Source organism: Juglans microcarpa x Juglans regia, chromosome 3S, assembly GCF_004785595.1.
Source record: "Juglans microcarpa x Juglans regia isolate MS1-56 chromosome 3S, Jm3101_v1.0, whole genome shotgun sequence".
In the NCBI taxonomy this organism is placed as follows: Eukaryota; Viridiplantae; Streptophyta; class Magnoliopsida; order Fagales; family Juglandaceae; genus Juglans; species Juglans microcarpa x Juglans regia.
The window spans coordinates 13,024,597-13,034,053 of NC_054599.1; the positions used below are offsets into that span (position 1 = coordinate 13,024,597).

Here is a 9,457-nt window from a genome sequence, read left to right on the forward strand (position 1 = left end):
ATTTAATTATAAATTGGGCCATTTAATGCAATCTATATATATATAGAGACAAATATTAACTAAGTGGGCATCATACCTGTGGGACAGCCAAATCAGAAACATTCACACTAGAGTGGGCACCATTAAAAGTTCACTACCTTATTATCTCTTTGTAATAGTCATCCTTCTCTGACTTCCAACATCACAAGCATATTAAGTTGAAGTTGGAGTTGTTTAAGTTGCTGAAGTTGAAGGAATAGGGTTACCTTAAGCAGAAAAAAATGTAGAGGTTAAGTTAAAATGGATAAATTAATAATAAAAAATCAAATTTAACAAATAAAAGTGTTTACCTTCAATGTCAATGCGTTCTACATGATCCTCCACCTCTCAAGAACTAAGTGGTTCACAAGTCAACCAATTTTGCATGCAAATTAGTGCTTGGATAGTCTCCGGCGCTAATGAGCTTCGGTATGGATCTATTACATGTCCACTGGTACTGAATGCGGACTCGGATGCAACGGTGGAAATAGGGATGTCCAATACATCACGTGCGATCTCCGCAAGGATGGGATATCTAAATGAGTTCTTCTTCCACCAATCCAAAATATTAAACTCAGGTACTTTTGGTTCAATCACATCCGACAAATACCTATCCATATCCGAGCTAAGTACTGAACTGTTTTGCTTCTCAAGATATTGCTATATAGCTGTATCAAAATCTTCACAGTCCAGGTCATCAACAATAATATTTGAGGAACTTCTATGGGCCATATTTGATCTTCTACTACCTAGCCCATGAAACTTGTGATATTGCTCAATTAAACGATTCATGAGCAATCTTACGTTGGCCTTAATCCTATCTCCGCATTCATCCCCTTTGCACCTTTTTAACCAATATGACAAGGCTGTAATCTTATATCGATGGTCAAGGACAAAAGCTACATAAACAATCATGTTCGTCCTATCCATTTTCCCCCAATACGAGCCATTTGCCAATCTTCAAACGGAGGCGCCAAAAGCTGTGACTCCTTCACTCCCATTAGTACAAAAGCTCTTTCGTATTTTTCAGCAATACTAAGCATTAGGTATGTTGAGTTCCATCTAGTAGGAACATCTATACACACCATTTTTCCACACACAATATTCAGCTTATTTGCACATGTTTTAAACATATCAAGCCTTGTCGGTAAGGACCTCACAAATCTTATTGCTTCTCTAATCTTATTTACAGCATCATGAATAATTTTTAAACCATCACATACAATGAGGTTTAAAATATGTGCAGCACATCGCACATATATGAACTCGCCCCCCAAAATTGTGAACTCATTATCTCTTATGTTCCTCCTCAAATGATCAATAGTAACATCATTAAAGGAGGCATTATCCATGGTGATCGTACAAAGGCGGTTAATCTCCCAATCCGCCAAGCAAGACTCTAACATCCAAGCAATGGTCTCGCCCTTATGATTAGGAATCTTGAAAAACATTATAATTTTCTTGTGTAATACCCAATTTTGATCAATATAATGGCATGTAACATAAATATAATTCTTGTTTTGCACAGATGTCCATATATCGGTGGTCAAACAAACTCTTTGACTACTCAACAATGCCTTCAACCTTTGATTCTCCTCCCTGTATAAACCAATACACTCTTTTTGGAAGGTGGTTCGAGATGGCAAGGTGTGTCTAGGCTCTAAATAATCAAAAAGTTTAACAAATGCCGAATGCTCTATAACCTTGAATGGCAATTCATACTGGATAAACAAATTGGAAATCATCCCTTTAATTTTTCACGATCATATTGTCCTAACACTTGAGAACTAGATCATTTACCATCCATCCTGACTCCAGTGTGTGATGGTGATTTATCCTTTCCAAGATTTTTATTCTCACTAATGGAAGAGTTCGGACAAGAAAATCTTAGGTGGTGTGACATTGATGAAGTACCATTTTTATAATGGCATTCATAAATCTTAAAGCAATAATTACATTGAGCTTTAGGTGCAACGGGATTAACAGGTTCAATCCTAGTAAAATGATCCCATACGTGAGATTGGTTCGTCTTCTTGGCTCTTTTTGACTTTGGGGGGAGAGATGGTGTGGGGTTTTGGGTATTCATAGAGGAAGGCACTAAAGGACTAGTGTTTTCCTCAATGTCCAATGAAATAGGCGCCCACCAACACTACTACTAAAACTACCTTCCATCTGTTTTAAACATAAGAAAAAAAATAAATATAATAAAAATCAAACCAACAGCTAACGTACAACTTTGGTTCATCTAGTAGTAGTACTAGTACATATACTAAAGCAAGCAGCCTTATGAAACTTATATGTAGCAAAATTGTGCTCATGGGTCATGGTTACATATATATGTAGCAACTTGACCTGTCTCTCACTAATGGGCTGGATTTTGTGTTTCTATTTATCAGGTCTAACATAGAAATTTTGAATACAGTTCTTGTTTCCTTCCATGTGGAATAACAGAGTGGTTCAACTATCACAGCAACGAGCTCTCTGTGGGATTTGAATTACCTCCTGATTTTTATAATGATAGTAATTGGCTGGAACTTTTCATGTGTGCTTCTTTTGTATGAAATTTGTTTTTAGAGGCTATATATGTTCATATATATATATATATATATATATTGACCTCTAGATTCTATTTTTTTAACACAACCTATATCCAATAAACACAAGAAGGAAATGCAAGAGTTCCAAATGAGAGGGGAACTGAGTAATTGGGCAGAAGTTGCTGAGGTCCTCCTAGTCCTATTCATAAGGAGTAGTCTTAGCTTGGAAAAACATTTGGGGTCCCTTGGATCCTTACATATAGCTGTCGTTGTACATGCTTGAGTCAAAATATACCCATAAGGCAATGACCACAAAAGCACAAAAATTGTAGATATTGACTTCTGTGCCAATATAGAATGCAATCCTGAAGTATATAATGGTCCTTCATAAATTTTTTTTAAAAGCTAATCATCCTCATTATTAAAGCATAGGACTATAATCATTGTCATCAAAAGGTTTGAACACTCATCATCTTCCTCATCTACTTAATCTAAAATTAATTGGACAAACAAACGGTAATAGTTAGAACTCATTTTATTTAACTTTTTCAAAAAGTTACAAAAGCACTTTTTTTGCACTTAAGCTCACTGGAAAAAGCTACAGAAACCGAACTTAATTTTCATTTTTTTCATTGCAGATACATCTTTCTTTTATCATTGTCAGGCTATCCCATCTAAACACTCTAAAAAAATTGGATATTGGTTTCAAACCAAAACTATGAGAGCAAACAAAAAGGTATAATGCCATAAACCCAGATGCACAAACCCAAAAAAATTCTCTAATAAAGTGTCGAAATAAGCTTACAGAGCAAAAGAAAATACCTTAAGAGCTTAGAGAGAGAGAGAATATGGATGGAAGCCTCTGCGTGTCTCACCTAGATCCGCAAAGCACTTCGAAGTTTCTGTTTTCTTGTTTCGGTGAGGTTGAAAGACTTGAGAGAGAAGGCCAGAAGGGATTGGAGAAGACGAGAAGGCGAGACCGAGAGAGAAGGCGGATTCGAGACCGAGAGAGACAGTGGATTTGAGAAGAAGAGCAAACAAACCCTAACGATTCGAGAAAGCAGAGCCAAGATGTCGAAGACAATTTCGACTAAAGACAAGAAAGGGGCGGGTTTTTTTCATGTTAAATGACCCGGTTATAGATAACCGGGTCACATAACCGGATCCACAATTTTTTTAACCGCCCGGGTGTAATCCGGGCGGATAACTGCCCGGATGCACCCAGATTTCCGGGTTTCGGACCAGATCCGAAAAAAATCCGGTCCGGTTGAACACCCCTACCATCACTCACTATCACTCATGTATTTTTATTTTATTTTCTTTTTTGGCTCTGTGAGATTGGGAAGGATATGTTTGTTCTTTTATTTCTAATTAAATTACCATATGGATAAAAATGCAGGAATTGGGTTGAAGAGTGTATTTCTCATTACTGCTCAACCCTACATATTCAGCAATGGTTATCAGATACGATTCAACGAAGAGCCTTGCCCACATTGCAACCTTGGCTACATAGTTCCAGAATGGGTGGAGGAGAACCCAACTCTTTCTGATATACAACAGATATATGGTTCCAAAACATCTCTCCCTACAACAACAATTGTCTTACCTTTGAAGCCTGATAAGGTCAAACCTGTGAAGCAGCAGCTCTCAAGTGTTCATCCTGAAGTTCTTTTATTCCTAACAAAGTTGAAGCGGCTCTCAGTCAGGGAACATAATAAGGATCCCAAGCTCAATACCGTTAGTGCAATTTCTATTAGAAGCGAGATTGACTATGTGATGAGGAAGAACATTGATGCTGAGTCCTGCACATTCCATCTCTCCGCTGAGAGAAAGAATAATGGGTCTAATGCAGAATGCATCTACTATATGTGGAAGCAAAAGTTTCCCGTAAGACATGAAAACAGAGTGGAAAGAAGAATGGAAGTAGAAGAGTTAGTGATCACGTTGGCTTTCCTCTTGGAGAGCGTCTCAACAGAGGGACCAGTTCACCCGGGATCTATGCATTTCTTCCCACAGAGATGGTTACTAACTTTCCTTTTATAATTCAGGCAGATTTTCTTCTTGCATCATCACGAGAAACAATTCTCTTGGATAGCAAGTGGAACCAAGGGATTCTTGACTGTGTTCCCTCCGCTTTTATTGATTCTTTTGTCTCCCTAGTTCGAACTTCTGAGAATGTTCCACCATCAAGTTTGGCTTCAATGTTCAGGTTCATTACTGTCAACAACTCTTCTTATCAAGAATTGAACAAAGTGAGGAATTCAATCAAGGAAAAGCTTGTTAAAGAAAATATTGTCCCAAGTCAGTCGTACACACAGCAAAAGTTCTTTCATAAACCATGCAAAGTCGGTAGGCTTATGCCTAATTTTTCGAACATTTTGGAAAAGGCAAGGAAGGTGGGGGTGAGCTTGCTTAATCTCTCATCCCATGGAAAGTATATACTAAGTTCTTCGCTTGATATAGGGGAGTATGATCACATATTGAGTTTCTTAGGAATGGAACCAGTCAACAATGAATGGTACGCCAAGTGCATCCAGAGTTCTAAACTTGTTGCAGGAGTCGCTGAGGACGTGTATTTGGAGATTTTACTATTTGTTGCCGAGAATTGGAAGTCAAAATTTGATAGCACCAAGATGAAAAGCATACCAATCATAAAATATTTGGGTGTTGATGGGAATGTATCTTTGTGCAGCATAGATGAATGCAGACACCCTTATAAGGTCGTGTCCTCATCCAAGCATTCTCGTCATTCTCTGTGGCTAACTAATTGGAACTCGAAATTCAATTGTCTTGCCAGTCATATTTTTATGCCACAAAATACACAAGAAGCTATTTGATTATTTCCTAAGAAGATGACTTTACAACAATGGCTTCAAGAACATGTCAAAGTTGGTGCTGTGGATGTAAATGACTATGCAGTTCACATTAATAATTGTATCAATAATGACCGGAAGCTTGCCATTGCCTTTGTTCACTTCTTATATCACTCTTTCGCAAAGAATATGTCAAAAGGTGACGTAGATTATTTATGTGGTATTATGCCCCTCATAGATAACTATGGGGATCTAATCAGGCATAGGAAAGGGGTTCTGGTCCCTGCCAACCGAAGCAAATGGGCGGGATTGATTGGTTCAAATCCATGGAGAGGTGAAGGCTATGTTGAGTTAGGAGAAGAATTCTTGCATACAGATTCTTTGCAGGTGAATCTTGTTCTGGAGAACAGCTCTTGGAGTTCCTTAAAACTCATGTTGCTGCTTCTGATATCCCTCATATAGCTCCTCCCAATGTCGCAATTCCTGCTGTTTCTGCACCTCTCACCAAACAAAACGCGCTCTTGCTTTTGGATTGGATTCAAAATCTGAAATGTAGGAGAACTCACATTCCAGAGATATTCTTGGCAAGCATAAAGGAAGGTAGCTGGCTAAAGATTACTACCAATGGCTACTTGGGTTACAGGCCACCATCTCGTTCATTCATGCTTACTTCTTCACTGGGAAACATTTTGCAGAACGGGTTAGTGCTTGCTAATATTCCATTGATTAATAAAAGTTTCTATGGTGATCAAATAAATAAATATAAGGAGGAGCTGAAGACAATCGGCATCATGTTTGAGTATGGAGAAGCATGTGAATTTATTGGGAAGCATCTCATATCTCTTGCTGATTCCTCCACTTTAACTAGAAACCAGGTGCTCTCTGTTTTGAATTTTGTCAGGTTTTTGAGGAAAAATTATCTTGCACCGGAAAAATTCATCAATACTATCAAAGAAAGAAGATGGTTGATGACATCCAGCGGTGACATGTCTCCAGTTGGATCTGTTTTTTTTTATCGTGAATGGAAAGTTGCATCTCAAATCAGTAACCTCCCCTTCATCGATACAGGTTACTTTGGGGATGAAATCCTTTCTTATAAGGAGGAACTCAGGTCCCTTGGCATGTTAATTGGCTTCAATGAAAGTTACAAGCTTGCTGTAGACAATTTAAAATCACCTTCATCCTTCTCTTCTCTGACAGCTGAGGCTGTTATAATGATACTGGAATGTATGCGTCGTCATTCAAGACAATCCGACAAACTCATCAAGACATTGAGTGTTGTGAAATGATTCAAGACAAATATTGGTTACAAGTCTCTAGGAGAATGTTTCTTGTTTGACTCTTAGTGGGCTTGCATCCTACGCGTTTTTAGCGGTTTCCCACTCATTGATCATGATTTTTATGGAGACAGCATCTTCTTATACAGAAACAAGTTGCGGCAAATAGGCGTAAAGGTGGTTTTTTAGGAGGCAGTCAAAGTATTTGCCCAGAGTTTCAAGTAGCAAGAGGCTTCCATGACGAAAGAAAATGTTTTGTCCTTTTTGTCATGTTATAGACTGCTAAAGGATACTCCACATAAGTTTCCTTCAGATTTTAGGAAACTTGTCCGTGAAGTGAAGTGGCTGCGAACTAGGCTTGGTGATCACAGATTTCCAAGCAATTGCATTCTGTATGGTTCATATTGGCAATCAATTGCCCCAATTACTCTGCTCCCTTTCATAGATGATAGTGACAATTATTATGGCCAAGACATTCACCAATACAAGAAAGAGCTTAAAAGTATAGGGGTTGTCACAGAATTCAAAGATGGTGTAAGGTTTATTGCTGATGGTCTTTTTTTCCCACGTGACCCTTCCATCATAACTCCTGCAAATGTGGTTGCCATGCTGGAATGCATTCACATTTTATTGCGTGATCATGGGAGTTACAAATTTTCAGACACTTTCTACAAAAGAATCTCTCAAAAATGGTTGAAGACAAATTATGGTTATAGGCCTCCAGATCAGTGCTTGTTGTTAGATTCTATGTGGGGCTCTCATTTGAAGCATACGGATGGACCTTTTCTTGATGAAGGTTGTTATGGTTCTAACATTAGATCATACAAAAATGAGCTTAATCATATTCATGTTACTGTGGATGTAAGGGAAGGATGCCCATTGATTGCCAGTCACCTTGATTTCCATCATGAGTTTTCCATTATAGTTCGAATTTATAACTACTTGAGTGAATTTAATTGGGAGCCGGACACTGAAGCAGCCAAAAGGATTTGGATCCCAAATGGAACTGAGAATAGAAAGTGGGCCAGCCCCGGAGATTGTGTTTTGCATGACAAGGATGATCTCTTTAGTTCGCGCCTGCAAGTTTTGGAAAAATACTATGACCAGAAGCTACTCTTTTTTTTTTCTCAAGGGCTTTCAATGTTAAAAACAATCCCTCTGTTGATGATTACTGCCAGCTTTGGAAGGTTTGGGAAAGTTCAAGACCCCAAGTGTCACATGAAGACTGTCTCAAGTTTTGGGTCTATGTTTCTAAGCACTGGGGTGGAAAGACTGAGAGAATTCTCACTGCTATGTTGGAGAAATTACCGGTTGCTTCAGATCCAGATGGAATTTTGCTGTCTGACAAGCATGATGTTTCGTTGCCGATGATCTTCTGCTGAAGGATCTTTTTGAACAAGTTTCTCCTCGACCCATATTTGTTTGGTATCCTGAGCGAAGCTCGCCTTCATTACCTCGGACAAAGTTGCTTGAAATGTACAGGAAAATTGGTGTCTGGACCATATCTAAATCGGTAAAGAAGGAAGAAGCATTATTGGTGGATGTTGCTCAACTCAATCAGGTGAATCCAAAGGATATTTTGATTAAGAAAGGGTTGGTTAGGCTCATCCTCAGTTTTCTCGCAGATCCTGTGTTGAAGATGGAAGCAGAAAGGCGACATGAAGCTGTTAAAGGGCTTCTGAATATGACTTTCCTGGAGACAGTCAAACCCATCACTGTAAAGTATACTTTATCACTTTCTTCAGGGGAAATTGTGGAATTGAAAGCGAGCCGGATGATACGTTGGGATAGGGAGGCCTCAAAGTTGTTTGCACAAAAGTTGGACAGATCCAGTGGATATAAGAAGATGATTGAGTATGCTACATATTTCTCTGAAGCAATATCAGAGGGTTTGTTGTGGGAAAACAGCGATCATATTGGTGCACTATTTGAGCTGATAAAGTTGTGTTTCGTCCTTGAGTTTAATGATGAAGCAGTGGGGTTTGTAATGAGGTCCAAGAATATGCAGATTTTCAAGGAGGACGAGGAGTTCCTTGCATCTATCTTCCCTATTTATCTTTCCTTCAAACTAGGTAATTAAATATCAAGCATGAATCAGTTGCTGATTCTATTAATGCTCTTGCCATCATGATGTGTAAACCAGCTTGTTTTGTTTTGTTGGGATTTTCTCTGTTTTTACCTTTTATGTTGGGGGTCTTGCTTTTGCTTGTAATTTCGAATGGATAAATTCTCCAAATGTTGTTTATTATATATATATATATATATATCATAATATAAAAATATATATATATATATATAAAAGAGAGAGAGAGAGAGAGCGAGAGCTAACAAGTGTAAAAAATAGTTAAAGATTAAAGATTAAATTTAGTTAAAGATTAAAAAGATTAAGAAATGAAGAAAAAAAAGACATATATTTAAATTTACAAAAGTTAAAGATTATATAAAATATACACATTAATATTTATCTAAAATAACCATCTGTACGTGCAGTTGTGATTACATGAAATATACACATAAATACAGCGAAGTGAGCCATTCCTGAAATACTCATTAACTCTAGTCATCTGACATGCATATAGTCATTTTTGAACATTCCTATATCTCACATGAACTTAATTAACAATCAGCTAATTCATAAATAGCAAGAGAAAATGAAATACGACTTATTATACCTTGCCTAGGGAAATAGCTATACTTTACAAAAAGTAGATATCAGTAAGTAATATCATTAGTTAATGTACTTACCTGAAACCAATCCATGCAATTAGCTTTAGCATTTTATGGAAAGAGCTGCAAGCATATTATCAATATT

At 37.7% G+C, this 9,457-nt stretch overlaps 1 pseudogene; it reads left to right on the forward strand.

The window, feature by feature from the left end:
• The first annotated feature begins 3,938 nt into the window (after nt 1–3,938).
• On the forward strand, nt 3,939–8,725 carry LOC121258701 (annotated as a pseudogene).
• The last annotated feature ends 732 nt before the right edge of the window (nt 8,726–9,457 follow it).